A 23,777-nucleotide genomic window follows, 5' to 3' on the forward strand; every position below is an offset into this window, starting at 1 on the left:
TTAAAAGATAAATACGTTTTTTTTTCACCGTATAGGAACATTTTAAGAGTTTCTATAAATCTGCTGAGTAGTAGCTGCAGCATACAATGCAAAAAGCACCAACTAGCCGCGTATAATGTGGGGAAATCTATCTTTAACTGCAAAAACACCACTATGAAAAAGTCACTATAAGGAAACGCGAATAAAACCCTAGTTTGAACTTTTTATCTACTGCCCTACTAGATAACGCCAAAAATGGGGATTTAGAATGGAAAAACAGTGGAATTTTACTACCAGTTTGATCAAAGTAATTCTCTTAATAAATAAATAATCAAGCGATATTAAATAAAATTATATGACAATCTCTTACTTAATTCGTCCCAAAACAACGATAAAACAAACAACAATCTTTAACCTTATACAAATTGAGGGTGTATGAAGACTGCAGAAGGAGCTAAACTTAATATCCTATGCATACTAAATTCGTTCCAGTTTGGAAGATTACCATCTTGAGAGAATCAGATTAAGGGATAAAACTAAACTCTAGAGTTGACATTACACTTGTACTTTAAAATATAAAGGAATAGACGAAAAATTATACGGGCAGGTTAAACCTGAATATCACGCTTGTTAAACCTGACTAGATAACTCTCCGCTAAATCCAGTTAATCAACAATGACCAGTATTAACAGAATTTTAAAACGTGAGTACGTCTTTCCTTTTTTTTATTTATCGGTATCATATGCATAACTTATTTCTTACAAATTTTGTAAGCCATCTTTGCACTCAAAGGACACGTGTTATGAGAGGACAACCAACATTGGCACTGAAATCTGAAATAGAGAGCGCGAGGAAGTCTCTGAGCCATTGTCGTTCGAGGCGACATGGAGAGTTAAAATTGATAAAATTATGATCCTGGTCAGGGGATAATGCAGTTAAAAATATAGTAAGTAGCTGGGTGAACTTTCAACTGAGGATGTTTGTTAGACAGTGCATGTGGTACCACAAAGTAGTTTTTATTTACAGTCATTTTTGATTTCGACCCTAAAAGCCTTCGTAGTTGTTTAGGTCAATTTTCCTTGCCAGTCGTGGAATGTAATTTTTTATCGTCAACTAATTTGACTGTATTTGGCCACGTTCAGTTTAATTTTCTCAATTTTGTCCGTTCTTCGATTAGTTCGAGCATGGGTAGGACTTGATAGGGTGTATTTTAAATTTGTTCAACGTCAGTCTGCTGTGAAACTAGTTTGAATAATGTATAACTTAAACATGTTTCGTAGTTGTAAGTTATTACAAGTAAGTTCTGTACAGTACTTCTGTAAGTTATTGTCTCTTAGTCTTGTGTGAGGATTCCATGTCAGTCTGCTTTCTAGGTATAATCATAATAATCTGACTCGAGTGGAAGTCGGTACATGCTTGTTCTTGACGTACAGTGGGACAGTATTTTTTTTTCATTTTTATTGTGGTGGATACCAGGAACTGGAGATGTTCCCTCTAAGCACTGCAGCTATGTACAATTTTTCTCATTCGGTCTTGTCTTCCATGTCTTCTCGGTTTTGGATAAGCTCAATGTGTTCTTGAATGCTGAAGTCTGCTTGAATAGGGTTTGGGATAGAAGAGAAAATTGCAATATCATCTAAGTGAGTGGTAATGATGTCAGCAGTATAAATGGGATATAAGATTGGACCAAGAATGCTCCCTTGTGGGACACCGTTTCGCAATGGTCTTGTCGCTTAAATTTTGTTTGGTCATTCCATGTCAGATTGCTATCAAGGTATATACATAAGTATTTACCAAATCCATTTGTCCTCGTAAAGTTTTATTTTCCACATTTTGCGACATTTTTTGATGAGTTCATAATACTTCTGGGTATCGAATGTGGTTTGGGTAGGATTAGAGTTAGTAGATAAAATTGCGGTATCATCCACAAAGTTAGAAAAAGTTAGAAGTCCAGAAAGTTAAAATGTTAAGTTTCTTCCACAACGGTCTGCTGTCAAGGAATAATCCTGAGTGTACTTGAGTGTAAGTTGTAAGTCCTTGATGGTGAGATGAGGGCAGGACCGCTGATTCTGTTAAGGTCAATGTGTTCTTGCATGTTGGAGGTTACTTGGATATGATTCGTCTTAAAAAAACAAAATTTCAGTATCAGTCACGTAGATTGTAAAGATAGTGTTAAAATGTATAGAAAAATCAGTAATATAAATAGCATAAAGGATGGGGCTAAAAATGAGTCCTTGTGGGACGCCGGACTGAATCAGACTGTCTGCGAGCACATATCACCATTACGTTTAAGCAACAATCAGCTAGCTGGATTTTACAATTAGGAATAATGGAGAGGGTCGAATTGCTTTAGTTTGAAGAGAACATTCCGGTAATTTCATTTTCTGATATTATATTGTATTAAATATTTCCTTTTTTGCAAAATGATAATTGATACAGTAGATTCTAATTGATTTAAGTTCACATAAAACTACCGACTATTACAAGTAAATTTTTTTTGTTTGGTTCAATAATTAAATTTTAATACAAGGAAACATTAAACTTAAAAAAGTTGTTTGTGTAATAATAACTATTATGCGTCTATAAAAATAACTTGCACTTTCAAAAAACTTGGATTTGTTTCGATTTGTACTTTTAACCAAAGATTTGGACGCAATGCAGGCAAAAAGCGGACGGTTCAACACCCCTTGTTTCTCCCTAATTAAAGGTACTTTCAACAGAGAAATACAAAAGAGTATTAGGTGTTGTTGTTTTTTAAGTCAGCCCTCAGGCAATCCCTTCAAGTAATGACCGGTCATTAGTAATCCTCAGGAGTCGAGAGTGGAAATTCAAAGATTTTTTGTTCTTTTTTTTATTTGTTGTTCGCAAAATTAGTTTTTCGTTTGTTCTGCACGTGAGATCTCGGTTAACGGACTTTGAAATGTCGTTGGTATATTTAAATTTTCATCATCCTAAGTTGTAGGTACAAAAGTATATAAATCCACTATTCAGGAAAAAGGCCCCCAGATCGATCATAAAAATCAATGTTGTTGACGCTCAGAAAAAATATTACGTTGTGAGAGTATTAGAACGGATGTGTTGTTATTTTTGGAAAAGTTTGAAAGTTTATCAGCCAACAGCTGTTCAATCATCGTGGCAAGTTTCATTGAATTTATTTATAAGTCTGGTCTAAGGGGGAATGCGTTTAGGTGGGTCCTCCATGAACATAAAACGCTCCTTTGTTTCATCTCAAGTGGTAACTATGTCGTGACCTGAGCAAATGTGGACTGAATATTTGCATGTTACATATACAAATACCGACGATGCAAAAATAACTAATGTATTACAATATATGTTAAACTGCAGCTCGGGTGCTGGTCAGTCTTGGGCTGGATTGAGGGGTGCCTCCCCGGACTCTGAGGTCAAGGAATCTCCAGCGAGCTTAGAGGAGGTGTCGATGGTGACTAGACACCGACTCTTCCTCGATAAAGTCCTGCGCGCAATATTAAGACTAAAAGCATCAGTTGCGAGAGATCCGTGGGGTTCCGTTCTTTCCAGGCCTGGGGCTGCCACTGCGCCGGGGTCTGCGGGGGCCTCTCTCTGAGGGGGCCGGGCTGCTCCGTTGACTTGCAAAGACTCAAGGCTTAATGACCAATAAGGTTGCAGCCTTTAATTTATTTAAAAAAAACTTCAACTCTGTGCTAATTTGATATAAGCCTCCAAGGAAGGTTACAGTAAATAAATTAAAAATGTACGGAAGAATTTGACAGTAACAATTCATTAAAATTAATCATTATAATTCGATTAATAATTAGGTATTCGTATTGAGAGAAACAATTCAACAGAATTGTAATTCTGTTGGTTTACGGTGATGAAATTTAAAAAAAAATTCAAAATACAGGTATTGAGAAAGAACTTAATCAGACAGCGACAGACGAAAAATTCAAAAATCCATCTATTCGTTCTGAAAACGTTAAAATTATCCATTAGAACATGATAATTTCTATTTATCGTGTAACAGATTGAGGATGATTTCATTGCGCATTTTCCAATATCCTCTCTATTCTAAAAATATGATATCAAAAAGTGAAAAATTCATCAATTCGTTCTAAATATATTAACGCTTTCCTTCAGAACTTGATAATCTCCATTTATTGTGTAATTGACTGAGAACGAATTTTTTTACACATCTGTGGTGATTAGTGAACGTTAATCGATATTTATTTAGAAATCGTGAGATGCGGTCTGGTGTGATGTAGGTTTCAGAAAAACGTTTTCTTTATCGTGCCAACGTTTCGATCTTTATTGAGATCATCTTCAGGGCTCAAAGTGTTTGTCTCCTGTGAATTGTGCCATTCGTGCGTGTCGTGTCGAGTCACATAACGTCGCAGTCTTCAGAACTTGATAATTTTAATTTTTCGTATAACTCATTGAGGATGAATTTTACAAATGTTTGAAAATCCTTTCCACTTAAATGAGATCAAAAATTGAAAAAATTGATAGATTCATTCTGGAAAAATAGAAGTTTTCCTTCGGAACTCAAATTTTAATTGATTTAAAAATATTTCAGTTGCTGGTATCGTTCTTTTTTTTTAATGAAAGGAATTTAAAAGTTAAAAAGGAAAAAATAAGGTTTTACATAAAAAAAATACTGATCACGGGGTCGGATTAATGCGTAAACTATTAAAATTCTAATTACAGCAGCAGACTTTACAAAAAAATTACTTCTGAAACCATAGAAGTTTAACAATAAAATAAGCAGCGTAAAAATAAAAGATCATATAGTAACATTTCATACGATTTTATACTGTGTCATTGATTTTGTTGATTTTTGTCAACCCATTACGAACAGAATTACATAAAGAGCTATTGAGTTTGGTCCTGGAGTGAATAAGGACAGGACTGTTTAACCGTACAAGTTTTTATTGTAGAAATAATTAGTAAATATTTCCCGTTGTACAATTTAATATGAGACCCCTAAAAGGAAATTTTAAATAAAATTGAGTGTAATACTGACAGAATTAAAATTGATCAAATGTTACAGTATAGAATATCTCCATAAAAAGAAAAGAAAAAAAATTGGCACACCTTGAAATTGTAACATATTTTTATTTTAGGCAAAACCAACAATGCTTTTTTTATTATACAAGCATTTTCTACAAAAAAAGTTTAATGCATTTAATTAGGCTAGTTTTGAAATAAAAAAACCTTCAAAAAAGAAATGGAATGCCATTGCAAAATTAAATTTTTTTAATGAGGCTGCTACCAATCTTTGGTTTGATTACACACTTCTATATTCTTGACACAACCCTTATTAATAATAATATTACAATTAATTAAGGTTTTTAGTTGAGATGAAAAACCTTAATTAATTGTAATGTGTTAATTGACCAAGCGGACCACGAAATTAGTGAAATTAATAATAATGTTGTTTGTTTCGTTTTTTATATTATTGTACATTCCAAGCAGTTGATTATTATATATGTTTTTTGCTTCTTGTTTTATCTTCTTCCTAAATGGAGTATTTTTTTATAGTTTATTAAAAGAAGCACGTGGTTTGTGATTCCTTTACAAGGGAATCTTCGGTCGGGCTGGACAGAGGCAATTATTTCACACTTTTCTTTTAAAATTGCCTTTCTGAGGAGAGACAAATGGAGGTTTTACAGGAGGAAAACCCTGTGGGAGCAAGACCGCGAGGTAATTATCATTAACTCTGAACCATAAAATACTAGATAACAATTTAAACTAAAACTATGTTAATTAATGTTTGCTGATAATGGGCGATAAATAGTCGGAAACGAAGGAAAAAGGATAACTGTTTTTGAAATAAAATAAAGTTTTATAAAGGAATAAAAAACAACGTTCTTCGAATAAACCCTACCAAAAAACTCTATTTAGGAAGAAGAAAAAAGAAAAAATGTATATAATAATGTTGACTAATCAATCAAGCCATGCAGAATTATTTTCATAATTTAACGAATGCTCGCTAACGTCGAAGAGGATTATTGTGCCTACTTACATAACACCCCAGCTCAAAGATGCCCAATTAGATTCAGAATATTATTGGGTTGTCCGGAAAATAATGCAGGATTTTGGTATTAAACAAAAAAAAAGAAACTAGTTACTTTAAAGCAATGTTCTTTAATCAAAATAATTTCCCATACTCTCAATACATTTCTCCCAACGTGTTGGTAACTTATTAATTCCGTCTGAGTAGAATTCAGAATTTTTAGAATTGATAAAGTCAATAAATGCATTTTCCAGTTCCGTTTGATTTTTGAATATTATGTGTTGTAAGTAGTGGTCCAGGTGTCTAAAAAAATGGTAGTCAGTAGGCGAGAGGTCCGGAGAGTAGGGTGGGTGAGGCAAAGTTTCATAGCCAAGCTCCAATAATTTTTGTGACGTTACACGTGACACATGTGGTCGAGCGTTGTCATGCAACAAAATGGGCCCTTTCCGATTGACCAAAGAGGGCTTCATTACTGCCAATTTCTGATGCATGGTATTAATTTGGTTACAGTATGATTCAGCATTGATGGTTTCGCCAGGATTTAAGAAGCTGTAGTGTATTAAACCAAATGAAGCCCACCATACCGTAACCATTACCTTTTTTTGATGAGTTGGGGGCTTTGGAAAATGTATTGGAGCTTCTCCTTTGTCGAGCCACTGTCCAGAACGTCTAGTGTTATCGTAGAGAATCCACTTTTCGTCACATGTAACAATTCTGGCCAGAAATGGGTCATTTTTGTTTCGACAAAGAAGTGATGCACAAACATCAAAGCGCTGATTTTTTTGGCGATCGTTTAATGAGTGTGGAACCCAATTTTCGAGTTTTTTCACTTTTCCAATCGCCTTGAGGTGGTCAGCGACGGTCGTTTTACTGACTTTGAGTTGCTCTGCAAGTTCTCGAACAGTTGTTTTGGGGTTTTCTTCCACCACTGATCGCAGAACATCATCATTAAGAGAGGAAGGCCTTCCACGACCTTCTTCATCTTCAAGGCTGAAATCTCCCTCCCGAAATTTTTTAAACCACCTTTGCACAGTGCACTCATTAACACAACCCTCGCCCCAGACTTGGTTAATGTTTCTAGCCGTTTGGGCTCCGCTTCGGCCGAGTTTAAACTCGTAAAAGAAAATCGTACGAAATTCTCGCTTTGACATTATAAGGATGACTGAATTATTTCCAAGTAGCGGAATGCTACAGAGGTAAACAAACAATATCATTTGGAAGAGGATTAATGAGTGTTGACATTCATACAAATGAGTAATCCTGTAAACGTAAACAGAATATTTTATATAGATTTTTTTTAATGAAAACTTAAAATCCTGCATTATTTTCCGGACAACCCAATATTTTACATCCTGAATTATTTTTCTTCTTTGTATACTGAAGAGAAAGCAAGGCTGAATGAAAATATTTACACTATACTTTTTAAGTTAAAAACAAATAAACAATCTGAATGTTGACAAATAAAAAAGTGAAGAGAAAATATCAATATTATAGATTGAGCATAATAAAATATGGGCAATTTTAAAATTAGATGTCGAACATGTACTTTGAAAAACGAACGTTTTTTTCCCCTGAGGGTTCTTAGCAAAGAGTGCAAAACCCTAAAAGAATAGAGCACAATGTGCCAGTGCTTTATTAAAATGAGAATAACTTTTTTAGAATATTACAGTATTGTTTACTAATAAGAAAATTTAATTAATCATAGCTTACAGTGTGCGCACTTTTGAACACTTGAACTGTTTTAAAATGTAAAAAAATTGTATCAAAATTTTTTTCCATCTAGATATTTAAGTTTATTACTCTTGTATCATGTACTTGAACGCATGGTGATTTTTCAACCATATCTCCGGCTATCTAAAACACTGGACACACAAACAATATAACTTTAAAGGTAAACCGAGTAATTATAATTCAGAGACATATAATAATACAGAGTGTGACTTTGTAAGAGACTAAAGAGAGACTGCACAAGGCAGAAAGGGGAATTAGAGGGATTAAACTTATCTGCCTGATGTACATTAAGACAGAGAGAATTAGGATGTTCTGGAATTATCTGAAAATAACTTCGTACATTATTTACTTTCAACAGTTTAAGCAACGACTTGTTTAAGATTTTTTTTTTAAGTTTTACATTGATTTACTTTTTGAGTTTGTGTTTTTGTTGTTTACCGCTAGCTTTTCTATTTCCATTCCGGAGACATTATAGTTCTCATCAGTATTCAAGGTTTTCTGACTGGAAAAGTATTCGGCAAGAGATACCATTAGATTTTTATGTCTATCAGATAACTTGTCGCCGAGAGGAATTTTACAGCGTCGTATTACTGTAGTTTACGGTTCAGCTGCCCAGGGAAAGATGGTGGAAAGGGATCCTATAATTCTGGGGAAATGGGAGCCGGCGGATTGGACGTCCTTCTTTATTTCAGGGCCAATTCAGCGGTTAACGATTCTGCTCGATATCAAGGATTTCTCGATTAAATCTGAAAATCAAGCCTCTACTCCAGTCGTGGAGTGGAGTAACTAGAAAATCCGATTTCCAAAATAATCCTTACCTTTAAACACAGAAAATAGAATAGATATAAATTGAACAAATTTATAAACATTTATGTACACCGAATGCAAAACGTTAATAAATAAAAATCCTTGAAATATTATGGTAACGAAAGGAAAGTTGTGTTAACTCGTTTATTTAGTTGCAAACTTTTGACAGAGTTTTTTCAAGTTATAGTACTTCATGTTTGTGCGCGTATTGAGGCGGCGGTGGAGATTATTTTTCTACTTCCTCCTAAATTTACCTCTCGAAGATTCTCCTTGCTCAAGGTTGAAACTTGCAAGAAACTCTGATAATTAATTTATTGCCGGAAAAGCACACCTGAACCTAGCAATCTTTCTTCAGTCACGTAGTGTTTGAGCTTCTTTAATTAACGCTCCTAGTCCCCTCATGGTTCTTAATTATTGAAAAATATTTATTCCTCGTTTGAGAGAGAAAAAAATGGTCATACAGGCTGCCTGAAAAGGCAGTGGGGAGTAATGGAAAAAAAAGGCCTGGTTTGCCTTTGTGTCGAGAACAATGGCACGTTGGCGGGACTCTTTTACAAATAAGAGTTGCACTTTTAAATTATGAGAACTGTTTTCGAAAAAGGTTGGCTTTTCTTTAATCCCCCTCCTATCTGCCGTCCGATTTGCTTTCAAAACCCTTGAATTAAAAACCATACATTCATATTCAAATGTATTCATATTCCTTGTAAATTTTCAAATTTTGAAGTATTTGATGATGTGAAATGTAGTTAAGCAGTTTGTTTTATTTTTTATTTGTCTTTCCACGATTTGTTATGATGACAATTTTAAATTAAATTTCCTTTTTCCCACTATTTTCGCTTTATTAAATCGATTTCATCAAGGCCTCAAAAATAACTGAATATTTCATTCAAGGTATAATTTATATTATATTTACAATTTAATATTTCATCTCTATTCAGAGGAATTTAATGAATGAATTAATGCTTTTTATTTGTACAGAAATTAAATTTTTTACAAATTCGTGCAATACAAATGCTTTTTTACAGGATAAAATTGCGTTTTACTTTACTGAGGAACAGTGTGTTATAAGGCGAAGTTGAGCCATCAACCGAATACTGCGATGTGATTTTAAGCAAATATTCTATTTTTCTAACTTACACATTCACAGCTACAGAATTCAAGAAGTTTAGCACAGACTAGGCAAAATTAAACACTGTCCAACTTACCTAATTTTAACTTAAATTTTGTAATTGCCATAAAAGTGCCAAAAAGTACGCAAAAAGATGTGAAAAATTTGAAAAAGAAAATCAGGAAAAATATATAACCTTTCTAAAAACTGACAAAGGCAATACAACTGGGTTTCACACATCAAGAGAATTCTTTCAAAATGCGAAAAACTCTAACATTTTGTGTAGTTGTACAGGAGCAAAATAGGGAACAGATCCTTCTATCGGGTTATTGTTTTATAAAACTTCCATTAGATCTGTATTAGACTTCTGTTCTATATTCTATGGGTGCTTCAGATACCGAATTTAAGAAAATAAACACTTTCATTAATAAATGTTTATGGAGATTACTTCGAGTACTCCGAAGTACTTCGATAGTTGCTCCGTCAGCTGAAGCTTCAGAACCTCCCATTGATATAAGAACATTAAAACTAGCGGTATCTAAACTGATAAATCTCCCATGTTCGGACAGCAACTTATTGTCACAAATTATAACAGAATCAGTCATGACCGAACTATTTTGGCCAAAGAAGAAACCTCCCTATTCTTGATGCTCTTCTTTTTAAAATCCCGGGTACATAGTTGGTACATAGAAATAGGCTTCCACCTATATTACAACTTGAATATCGGAAAGCTATTAATCCACCGATGACGCGTTTATGAAAAAATACTCTGAATAAATATCTCACTTAACAAATAAATTATTTTTAGCCGAAATTAAGGAGTTATTCCCAGGACACCACCTAATTTTTACAGATTTACTATGTTAAACAAGGCACATCCTACTCTGTTGTTTTACTATGTTAAACAACAGAATAGGATGTGCCTTTTATGACCCCATAAATAAGTTTTTAAAAAAGATTTCGTTCCCTAAATCAGTTTCAATTGCGGAAATGTACGCTCTTACAAAAGTGATTGTATATATAGCTTCTCTAAAAAGTAATAAATTCTGTATCGTTATGGACAATACGAGCGCAGTAGCTCAAATAAAAAAGATAAATGAATCTTTTAATCTCAAAATTGAAGGGAAAAATGTAATATTTTGTTGGAGTCGGGGACACTGTGGCGTAAAACATAATAAGTCCGTTGATTTACTTTCCAAAGATGCTATAGCGCACGGCGGACTTCACGAAATCAAATTAACAAAAGCTGATGCTAAAAGATTCTTAAACACAAAATGGAAAGGTAAATGGCGAGCATAGGACAGACGGATCGATCTACAAATTTATGATCTCATAGCCATATCGTACCCCTCGATTTTCAGGCATGATAGGAATTAAAAGTTTCTTTTCTACGATATCCCGAATCCGTTCAAATCACTCCAAATGCCGTGCCTCCTTAAACTGAGTTTAATAGGATTAAACTGAGATCGTCTGTTGCAAGACATGTGACGAGCCGGAAAGTATCCAACACATTGCTTTACTCTGCCCGGAGTACGAGAATGAGAGAAAGATATTTGTTGATAGATTAACTCAGAAGAAGTTAGCAAATCTCCCAGTTTGGGAAGTGTTTGGGCTATGGGAGGCGAACAACCGTACAAACTATTATACAGGTTTCTTCAGGACTGCGAGAGGGAGGTTTAAGCTTTAGGAAGGTGTGTCGGGCTGAGCCTGCGGCATTTTATATGCCAGCTCCTGGAACATAATTCGGTGGTGAGACGGATAAGACAGATGCCGGAGTCAAAATCCGCCGCAATGCTCATATGCTCAATTCTGTACATAAGTATTTGTACGTGAATGTGTGGGGAATTGAAGTTATAATCAATCAATCAACGACGGACGAAAGCTCGTAGTCAGAAAACTACTACCTAAGAGCAACTTACTTATTAGAGTATGAATCCATTCATTTCAATTGGTCTTTTTCCATGAAATATTTATTAACACCCATTGGTGCTTTTCATGTTTAGACCTCGCAATGCTCATTGTATAAAAATAATTATGTTTTGAAACACAACGAGGTTGGTGAGAAAGTTTTACAATTATACGCTAAGTCAAGAAGCTGAACATGCTATACAGTCTGGTTATAATTATATATTAATTCTACATTAGCTACCTGGGAATGAGGAAAAAATACATTTATTGAACTATCCAAATTAGTAGATTTCGAACCATTACTAAGTTACGACTGGCCTGGGATTGTTCACATTCCTTATATTTAAATGGCAAAAAAGTTTGATTCTTCTAAACCTTGTTTGATTTGTATTGCTAAAAAATGATAACCCCACTCATCTCTCAACAACCTATTCTGTACTTAATATTTATAGATTTATTTTCCTCAGTAGTTATTATTTCATCCACAATTCTATACTTGAGATGAACGCTTTGTACTCTTTGTAATGGCTCTAGCAAACGGTCAAAAGAAAGAATAACGATTTGACGATGTTATTGTTATTTTTTTTAGTTCAATTAAAAGAAGGGAAGTTGTGTTTTTGTAAATGAGGGTGAGTGAGAGAAAGAGAAGAATGAAAATTATAGATAAACAGATATATTGATAGAAAGGTAGATACATAGAAAGAAAGAGTGAAAAAGAGCGAGAGAGAGAGAGAAAGAGAGAGGAAGAGGGCAAAAAGAGGAAACGTTAGAAAGAAAGAGAGACAAATTGAGAAAAAGAGGGTGGATTTTTGCCTGCAGCTTTTTTGTATGAATAGTGAAATAACGAAAGTGTAATCTAAAAACGGGATTTTAATTTGTGTAAATTTGTGTGAAACTTTTTTTTTTTGTTTTTACCCTTTCCACCACCCCGCCGTACCTGAGGAAGACCCCATACCGGCGGACAAACGCTTTAGCTTAATCGAATTTTTATATCTAAGGGATTTCAAATAAATGGGATAAAAATACCTCCCAACGATCTTTCCTTCAGGCGAGACCGCTGGTCGGTTTTTGAAGGGACCATATTTTCATTTTAGAACCTAAAAACAAAAGGTCTTCCCTTGCTGGTTTCCGCTTGCACATTTACTTTTCCTTGGTTTTAAGGTTGTGTGAAACTTTGTCAAAACTTTGAAGAGCAAGTTCATCACTGAAGATGGCGCAATGATGGAACGCGTTTGATATAACTCAACAGATCCGCGCGAGAAGAGAGACCCAATAAGTGTCCCTATACCGGTTGATTATGAGCACCGATTCTCCGACTGTCGAAATTATTTTTATATTTTTGACTATTGCTGACTCTCTACGAAGATTGGAACATTTAAATTTTAAAAATATATTTGACGAAAAGAAGAATGGATATAAATCAACATCCACAATAATCTAATAACAACAAATTGTCGCCATACATAGCCCTCAGGAATGGGTACAAAATTTATTTTAGTACCGAAACCAGTTGAATTTGTGTCATTTCTCAATTGGGTCTGGCCAGAGATAATTGACATTCCCTTATTTTTAAATGAGAAAACATTTAAATCACTACAAATCCCATAACTCATAAATTTCCAGCACTCACTTTATACCAAAAACTCTACAGAAGAGGTTATTTTAAAAACACGAAACATCACAACAACATCTATGCTATATATCCCCTTTTATTCAAAGCTGTAAAAAATCGAGAATCTATAACGGATCAACGCGTTCAAAAATGTGCTTTATTTTAGACTTAGATGTCATTACCCTTCACAATTTCACTCCCTACTGTTATATGCCATTTACTGGCATATACATACATACATTTACATTTAAAACTACATACATACATATACATTTAAAACTGTTCTCTCTTTATAATACGAGGGTTGGTAATCTGTTACCTTAAACGCTTCTTTGAGGGTTGAAATTTCCGATCTTTTTATATGCAAACATATGCCGATTGTGACCTCGATTAGCATATTTAGAACCAATATCGGGCCGTGAGGTAATCCAATTTTTCCCGCCGTTTTGAACTTCATTTTTTATCCGTTAATCCGGCTTATGATTTACGAGTGCAGCGCCAGTACCCAGCCGGCATGCTAGCAATAAAACTGGTGGAAATTCAAGAGGATGAATCGGGCTAACATGTTTCGCAAGATGGTAGTCCTAGAGACCACTCTGTTTGATTGCTAACCGTCCAATTCTACTGAAAATCCCATTTCTTATCCGTTCCGCAGATTGATTTCTCGATGTTACCAGTTGATTGAATAATTATTGTGTCTGGCAGGACGTCATAAGATTTTTTTATCCACCGAATTGTTTACAAGATCGTTTTCACTGAAATGTTCTGTTCATTAGTGAAATTGGCCCGGTAAGTTTTACAAATGTGATTAATGTCGGCCTTTTGATATAAAATGAAAAGTTTAAATAAGTTTTCTTAGGTCAACATACAAATGGCGTCAATTAGGCAAATTGGAAGGGTAACAATTTTTTTCTTACTTGAAAGATGTTAAGTAAGATAAGTAAGATGTTAAATATTATAGTTTAATTAATTTTACTTTAACTCAACATCATAGAATCATGTACAATGGTGAGTTTGAAAATATTTACGTAAATTTAAAAAAAACATGTAACAATTCAATATTGACTGGATAATTTTATTAAAAATAGACTCGATCATTTATCTTATAGGACAGGTATGTTGAAAGTTGCTTTACTTCCTTAAGTTTTTATTGAGTCTGAAGCTAGAAGGAAAGGATAGAGAAAGTCTCCAAAGTTGGTCGTGAAAAGAATTCATGCCCATTCTTTGTCTTTCAGAGAAAAATCACCTTTCTCAAACTTAGCCTCGGGCATGTCAGGGCACTTTAACGAGAATTTCACCTCATAATTTTTTGTCCGGAAAAAGGGATGAAAAAATATGTTTAGCGTATGAATAGAAATGGAATAACATCAAACTAAAGATATTAAAGGGATTAGAAATAAAGCACCAGTCGATTTGAGCACGGCTTCCTGAAGTGTAGGTACTGTATTTCCTTTGAAAATTATTAAATATATTTTTATATTTCAAATATTTATTAGACTAATTTCATGCTTCAAATAATTGAAAAACTAAATATAACCCAGCAAAACAGAAAATGCAAAAAGTGAAATATCAATAAAGGACAAATGGAAAAATACTATTATTGAAATCAATCCTACTGTTCCCATCTGATATCCTTTTATGCCCGATTCCTTTTTTCTTTTCCTCAGGCATGACAAAAAGAGAGCCGGTATTAGGTTCATGTTTACGAGTAAAATCTACTTAAATTTTCACTCACTCTTTGAAGAAACTATAATGTGTTTCTTTATCTGAAATTGTAGATGACCCCGAAGGTATAAAAAAGTAGCTGTTTTGAGATTGTGCGAAACCAGCTTAAGCAAATCGGTTTAAAGAGGGCGAGGAGTAAGCCGAGAAAAAATTTATATTTGGAGTTTAAACTAGGAGGACCCTTCTGTGTCTACCGCGCATACATTTTATATCTTTGAAACGGCCTGTATGCAATGCTTATGTGCGAACAATATAAACCAACGAACAAATTACAAGAAAAAATGTTTGAATTAATTTAAAGTATTTTTACAGAGTTTACAGTTTATTTACTTTGAATGGGTTTTGTTTAAGCTCAGCTAATTTGAGGGCAGGTTGCCAAAAAATAAAATAAGTCTTTGGCTTCATCGGGCAAATCAAACAATAGCGCAAATTAGCCCACATTTATAAAAAGAATATAAACTACTGACTTACTGACAGTACAGAACCTCTCATTTTAGTGGTGGGTTTAATGGTAATTGGAGGAGTATGGTCATCAAAATACTTATTACAAATTCGATCGTATATGATTTTTTTCTGTTAATGTAACAACAGGTTAGCACTGATTCTATGACTACTAGCACTATTCTGAGTCTATGACGACAACATTCTGCAAAAGAAATATTTAATTTTTTGTTCTTACACTTGTTGTTACAATGACCTTCCTCTTATAAAATAATTGCCGTTCGACGGTGAATAAGGTCAAAAGTGCCGCATTGACTTAAATTTAACGTTATCTGACGTTTGATCGAAGCATTTCCATCTCAGGTGTATGGCCGTTCCTCCATAAATTTTGTTCGAATCAGAAATCATATCGTAAAGGATCACCGAAAGGTAATTGCTCAGGGGCAAAACAACAATGCTTGAAACGGTTAATTATTCAACGGCTGAACGGTCCCGTTGCTTGATGAGTTATTCCCCTGCTCGGGGTAAGCGCTGCTTGAAAGCGTCAGAATAATCACCGCTGGTATACCTGGATTGAGCCACCCCTGACAATTTAATACCTCCCAGACGTCACGTAACGCCTCACCCCTCGTTACAAGTTTGGGTAATTCCTTATAAGTATACTTTAATAAAGGAGATGTTTGTTCCGCCCCGGGTGTCTGAAAGAGGGTCTTCTCCTTAAAATATATTAATTAACCCCTATCTTACTCATCTAAACAAGCGATAAATTTTTCTCAGATAATTGCTATGAAAATTTCTTTATATAATTAGTATGTAATCTTATTAGAAAAAAAGATAATTATATATATGTAAATCTAGAATCTTAAATTTGCCAAGATAAAATGAGAATACAGTAAAACGCGTTTGACACACGGGAACCTGCTTAAGCAGAGAGAGTTCTATGAGACCCACATAATACAAGCTTACACCTTGGCTCCTTATAGAGAGCTTGTACGCACACCGCCGGATTTACGAATGGTTTCGGGCGCGGTATCGGGTTTCTGGGTCCTCTGATCCGCTTTTGGGAGGATGTTGGTTTTTCTATTGTATATAGACCTGTTTTATTTGCTCTGTTTGAGCGCGTCACACTATACGTAACAGTGTGAGTGAAATATAGTGTCACAATCACCCCTCCAGAAGTATGTGTGTTCAGATTCGATACCGGAATATTTACAACCCCATTAACCCTAGTTTAGATTAGATTATTACCATTCTTTTTTCTAAGGCTTTGGTTGAGGTGAAAAGAATAATTAATTGGAATAATTAATATGGCCGCTAAACATGTATGGTTTAATTATTAATATTGTGTGTAGATCGATGGAAGAATATCGAACGGGTGCAATTTACAGAGGTGTGAATGTATTTATTTATGGGATTCTATAACAGAAGTTAGTTAGTTTTACGATACATTACAATTTGCGGGCGTTGGGAGCTGAAATGAGCTAGCTGTCGAAAAGCCCCGTTGGTTGGAAAGCGACGATCTCCTGGGCAATCTGGCTTAAGGGAGATATATGTTCTTATTCCTTTTCTTTCTTTTTATTCTCAAATTAGAAAAATGCACATTAAACAAAATAATAATGTATTGAGGATAAAAATTGTTCGAACTGCCTCCCCTTGTTCCAGTTGCACAACACTCCCACAGTAACTGAGAGACTTAAATTCTCCCGAAGTTTTTTGCTGCAGCAATTCTTCTTCTTTTTGACTCTTCTTCGCCGTTGACCTGAACCCTGCAGACGTCTTGTCTGAGACAACCCCAAACGAAGAAGTCCATAGGGTTGAAATCAGGAGACCTCGGTGGCCATGCAATTGTACCACCTCGTCCTATCCACACAGGGAAGTGTTCAGGCAGTTCTCACTGTCCTAGAATTGCGGTGGGGCCCCATCTTGTTGATAAATTTTTTTTTTCTAAAATGAGAATAAAAAGAAAAAAAGGAAAGGAATGCGAACATAATAAACTACTTCCATCCCCTTCCCACAACCGAGACCACGTAATTTCACCTTTGAATTTTGGTTTCTTCTCCCAGAGAAGTACAATTACAGTAAACCCTACATCATTAGAAAAGGTATTAAATGAAGAAATTTTTTCTGTGATTCAACACTCTCTAAGATCTAAGTTTGTAAAAGAGAGGCAAATTGTTGAATTCCTATGAAAATTCTGGATTTTTGATAAATTTTACATTCCCTCTGTTATAAATGACATTTAAGCGTGTCGCAAAGACATGAAAATGGTACTCTTATCGGAAATTGATGCTCTTACCAAGAAAGGAGTCAAAACTGCAAATAACTTAGATAAAAGTGGGGAAAACAATTTAACGGCATAAAGTCCGATTTTTTCGAAAAACACAGGAACAATCATAACTCCGGGGGGGGGGACAGGCTTTACGAAGTGCATGTAATACTGTAAATATATGTTCCGGTGTATCTTACATATTTCACATTAGAAAATCATGAAAATATGTGAGTAAAAATAGCACGTTCATAAGTTTTTGTGGAAATGATTTGTAAAAAAAATTAAATAAATTCAAAATCAAATTTGGGCCAACATTTACAAGTTGCTATGAACGTGAGATCATCGATTTTAATAAATCCTTTTTTAAGGAAACTAGTTTATACGATATTGGACATGGGTCTGAGCGTTCTTACCATTGAGCCCTACGAGTGACAAATTACAAAATTGAATAAGAAAAGAAAGAAAAAAAACTATCTCTGGATTAGGTATAAAAGTTGATTCTAAATAGGTTTGATTTTATCGGATACACTTATAGCTCAATAACTACAGAAAATTTTACAAATTTAATCATTCAAGAATTATGTCCTTTCTGACATTCTTCGTTGTGTATATTCAATTAATTAAGATTTTTAGTTGAGATAAAAAAATCAGTGTCACGAGCGGGATTCGAACCCACGACCTTCGGCTTGATCGCCGCTACTCTACCACTTGAGCTATCGTGATATCGATCCACTTGGGCACTAATTTCCCATCTCAACCCCACCTTTTGAATTTCCCCTCCATTTCGCCATTAATTAATTGAATGATATTAATTGGTCAAGTGGACCTCGAAAAATAGGGAGTTGTGTATATTTATAAATAAATAATAAATTATTCAATAAATAAATGCTTATTTATGAAAATTGGTAAACATTGATGTCTGCAATGCGCCAGTGTCTACTATTTTTTGCCGGCGTTTATTTTATTTTTTAACCACAATTATAGTACAAACCCAATTGTTTTCATTTAGGATTGTTGTCCTTACAATTTTATATTCCATAAAACTATATAATAATTAAATAGTATAAGAATAATGTTTGCTCGACCAGGAGAACTATTATATTTTCGACTAAATGGAACTAAAAGTATTCATTCTAGCATTCATTGATCTCAGATATTGTACTATTGGAAGTAAAGGATTCCCGTGATAAGGTGAAACAACAGTTGTCTAAATTGACTGAACCTTTAATCTCATCTCTTCAGGATGGTTAGAACCGGAAATAGATAGCTAACAACGAACGATGAATAACTGCGGACAAAGTAGGTTTAATCAAGTCTGATGAAGATTAAGGAGAAAGTTGGTTTAATTATCCACCGTAGAAGGTTCAGAGGGGCGATCAGGAGCAGAGGACGGCGCCAATCTATTGTCCTTTTGTCTAATTACTTCTGTCTCAATCTATTCTCTTTTATATAGTTCTTCATCATTGTTTTTCACGAAGTTTCTACTAAAACTCTTCCTTCTATTCTCACCTTCGATGCTTAATCGAGAAAGTCGTACAAGTAAGATTAAAACAACTCACAGTACATCGCAGGGCATCCTCTTGGGCAATTATTTTCTTACCTGAAACAAATAAAACAACAAATTGTTAATAATTACACTTTATTAATTTGCATAAAATGCTAAAAAAATATTATATATATAACCTACTGTATTTTCTCGTCAATTTTTGTTTTGACTTCTTTCCTCCAAACCAACTCTAATTATTTTTTATAATATATAAAAGCTAAATTATTTTATACTTAAAAATAATTCTCTTATTAAAGAAGAAAAATTTATTTTTAAATAATTTTTAAGTTGAACTGTAATTCATTTTGAGAAGGCAGAGCTAAAATACTTTGCATTAAAAAAAATATATATCAAATTGAAAAGGATTGATTTGTTTTTGTACATATTTTTATATTATTTTTAATTTCATTTGTTTATGTTTCATATAGTCTTCTAACAGCCAAATGGAAACAAAATTCCCATAAATACAGGAATTTTATTTTATCTGCTTATATTTCATACATCTCCTAAGTCGTACAATATTGTAGTATTGTTAAGTCCACGGTGAAAGAAGATGATTTTCTTTGTTAAATGTTTAGGTTAAAGGAAAATTTATTTAAAATTTAACATTTCTCACTGAAAAGCCCATCTTCAGCAGCCCTAACAAAATACACTCATATTAAGCTTAAATTACAGAGGAATTATTAAATAATTAAAATTACGTTTATTATTAAATCTCATCATTTTGGTTCCTGGTGATATTTTTCGAATTTCATTTCATATTCCGTCTCGATTTTCACCGAATTTCAAAGAACAATCTCCCTTTAAAACCAATCCGTTTACCCAGGGATGAAATTCCGCTAAACTAACCAGAAAGATGCTTCAGAGGGCTTTACACGAGGGTTACACGAGGCTTTACACGGGGTTTAAGACGATAGATAAATACCATATTAAGTGTATATATGCACACTGAGCGGCAAACAAGTGGACACCCTTAACAATTTTAATTATTTCTTACACAATCCACCATTGATTATCATAAAACATAAAAACCATTACTTCAACAATCTTATGGCTACTTTTTGTCAAACATCTTCATAAATATTGTTATAACGTTTGTATTGGAATGGCTGGATTTTCGGCAAAGGCCTGCGGCCCAAGTTGCCGTTTGCAAATCATTCTAACGGCCGGGTCAGTTCTCATTTTGTATTTTCCTTAAATAACAGAGTCATACCTCACACATAAATCAATAAAATCCGTATTACTCTCTGTACCTATCTTTCTGTCTGTCTATCTGTCTCTCTGTCTCTCTCTCTCTCTCTCTCTCTGTCTGTCTCTCTCTCTCTCTCTCTCTTTCTCTTTCGCTCTCTTTCGTGCTCTTTCTCCCTCTCTCTCACTATATTTCGCTTCCTTTCCTCTCTCTCTTCTTTTCTCTCTCCTGATCTCTTTCTCTCGTTCTCTGTCTTTTTCTCCCACTCATGCTCTCTCTCTCTCTCTCTCTCTCTCTCTCTCTCTCTCTCTCAAGCTCTCTCTCTCTCTATCTATCTCTCTATTTATCTATTTATTCATCTATCTCTCCCCAAGTTACTAACTCTCACATACTCTCTCGCACACAAAAACAAATAAAATACCTTTCGCTTCTTTCTATTGAATTTAAAAAACATTTTCTCCAGTCTTTTTAACTTTTTACAATACTGTGCTGTTAGTGTCAATAAAAAAGATACAAGAACGCTTATCTCAGGCTAATATTTGTAGAGTTGACTTGGATTATCTACATAATTGTGATTAAATAATTGTATAATTAAATAATTTTATTTATTGTAATCACTTTTTGTTTATATGTCTTTGTAAAGAAGTATCAATGGTCTTTTAAATCCCTTAAATGTACAATTTATAGAAATTTGTCTACGTGCTGAAGAACGACAAAATATTTAGATTGTGACGTTATTATAAGTAAATTTAGCTATTGGTTTTAAATACAATTTCTTTTATCATGAATGTTACCGGACTAAAAAATTGTTCTGTTTATGAAGGAAAAGTCCAATTCTGTTGGTAAATATTTTCGAAATGTCCTAGACAAGACGTTAAGCGGAAATCCGTCTTAGTAAGATCAGTTTTAAATTGGAGAAGCCTAGAGCTATCAAAATCTGAGTCACGGTTTCAATCGTGAGTTCCATCAGAAGACGAGGGAAGAGCACAATTAGCGACAACTGCCGGCAAGATTAAATTTGAGTTTGTCCATGAGGGAAGGGAAAACTCGATTAGCTAAATCGGATAATGTAGCCCGGGCCACCGGGGTTGAATAAGGTGTTGGTCCGAGTCGAAAAGCTCCCCGTATTTCTCAAATCACTCCTAACTTTTGTTTAAATATTTGTCAAATCGCCCCTCTAACAATTTTTTGTTCAAAACGGTCAGATTTTTTTAAGGTTTAACATTTTTATTTGTGAATTCCATTTAAAACTTTTTCATGAGAAATCATCAAAGATTGATTCTTTCTAGAATAGGGTTTATTTTAACACAGTTTACATGTGCATATATAATTACATTTTCTGTTTAGAGGGAAGTGGTGGGGCACTAATTCATAATTCATTCTGTTTTCATTTGTATTCATTAAGAACATTCGATAGTTGTATCACCAGCTGATATCATCCGCAACCTAACTTTGTCGTGTTGCCCCAAGGGCAACATTAATACAACTCTCCAACTTGTTGGGTGATGCCCTTTAGTTAGCAGTTAATGATTAGTAGTCGATCCGGACCACCTCTTGATCCTGTTGCACATTTTAGATATCAATCGATTCCACCCGTTAACTTCCCTGATCCGTAACAGACAAGATTTAATGAAATTATCCTTTTATTGAAATGTCGAAAAATTGGAAATTTGGACAATTAGTGTTGCTCATGATATTCCATTCGTTTTGAAATACATAATTCTCATTGTCATGTTAATCTCATTCTAATAACTAAACATTTAGAAACACTAAAAATTAAGAAGAGAAAGAGAGAGAGAGAGAGAGAGAGTGTTAACATAAAATTTCAAAAGGAGAGAAAAATTGTTTTTAGATAAACTATTTTGGTGATACTAGTTCGAACAATATTAGTTACGTGTTTAAGTTTTGCCAATGCGCCCAAGGATCCAAGACAAATTATTTTAAAAGTAATTTAAATTATTTGTTTAAATATGAGTTGCTGTATTTTTTGTGGATATATTTTATTGTTTTTACATAAAATTCAATTTGTTTTCTAACTTAGGATAAGATAATAATAGACAAAATCGTATTAAAAGTGAACTGATATGTAAAAAGTTGCAAAGAAGATTCCTATAAAGTAAGCCAAAAAGAATTATTTACATTACAAGCACTTTTTAAAGCCCGTACATACGAATCTACATTGCAATAAAAATTATACGTTTTCGATTCGTCAGGAATAATTTTTTTTTTGTCAATGTTAGGTTAATCACTTTCAAATCGTTAACTTCATGGAATTTTATCCAATTTGAAGAAAATGAAAATTCCAAAGGTGGGAAAAATAGGAATGATTTAAACAAAATTCGGAACATTTTATTTTATGTTACCTATTCTAATTTATTTTTACAGGAAGTAAATTTATGTGGATACGTGTCTTTATACGGACCTAAACCCTTTTAAAATTTTAAGCTAGTCTGTAGGGTTGTTTCAAATTTATCAACACTTTAGTTATTTTCGGTCAAAATTCGGAAGGCAACAATTTAAAGAGAAGAAAAATATTTATAAATTTGTATTCAAGGTTTTTTCGGTTGGAAGAAACAAATCAAATATTGTTTCTTGATACAAACAAATATTTTAACCTATTTTTTCGAGCCTACTTGCCAATGAGTTCTAAAGAATGATAGAAAAATCGTACACATAGCAATTTAAATATTTTTTATACACCGTTTTCTGCCTTTTAGTGTAATACACACGTTATTCAATTTTTAGTTTACTTAGGTTTAGAAAATGGCATGTAGAACCGTATGAAATGAGACTATATAAAGCAAATGTTACGTAAACCAAAAAACACTTCCAATAACTTAAACCATATGTGTTTTTTTTTACAATTTCAATTCGTTTTAAGAACCCGAAAGGCAAAAAAATAAATTCCTGAAAACCGAATTTTTATTGCCAATAAAAACACAAGTGTGGGCTGGGTTATCTGGGGGCAATTGTTTCTCCAATGTCAGATGTTTTTTTAGGAGAACTTTAAAATGAATTATTTTACTATTAATTAATATGATAAATAACAAATCGTTTCTTACAAACTAGTTGAAAAAGTTGTAGAAGAATGAAAATGTTCGCAAATAATTTTTTGGAGAATAACTACATAATTTTTTTAATTCAAATTAAAAAAAAAAACATTTGCACTTTTGAATTTAGCGCCAAACAGCCTTTCAAAAAATGAACAATGTTGAGCATTTGAAAAAATTACGATATTTTTCCTATCCTGCTATCCTAGAGAGCCAGATGAAAATGTTTTGTTTCATGGAAAACTATACCAAAAATAAACGATTACGGGATTTTTGCAAAAACGTTCCAATAAAAATTATAAGAGACCGAACGGAAGTTAAACTTACTCTGTATATACCTACAAACTTATAAATAAAAACATATATTTATAAATACAATTTTAGATTTGTACTATTAATGAGATTTACTACCATTATTATTAC

The 23,777-nt window shown here is 33.7% G+C and overlaps 1 protein-coding gene across 9 annotated transcripts in view; it reads right to left on the bottom strand.

Moving 5' to 3' along the window:
* The window catches only part of LOC106662796, a 371,911-nt gene that overhangs the window by 106,784 nt on the left and 241,350 nt on the right, over positions 1-23,777 (bottom strand). The window lies entirely within an intron of this gene.

Source organism: Cimex lectularius, unplaced genomic scaffold (genome assembly GCF_000648675.2).
Source record: "Cimex lectularius strain Harlan isolate CLEC.00 unplaced genomic scaffold, Clec_2.1 scaffold73, whole genome shotgun sequence".
Taxonomy (NCBI): domain Eukaryota; kingdom Metazoa; phylum Arthropoda; class Insecta; order Hemiptera; family Cimicidae; genus Cimex; species Cimex lectularius.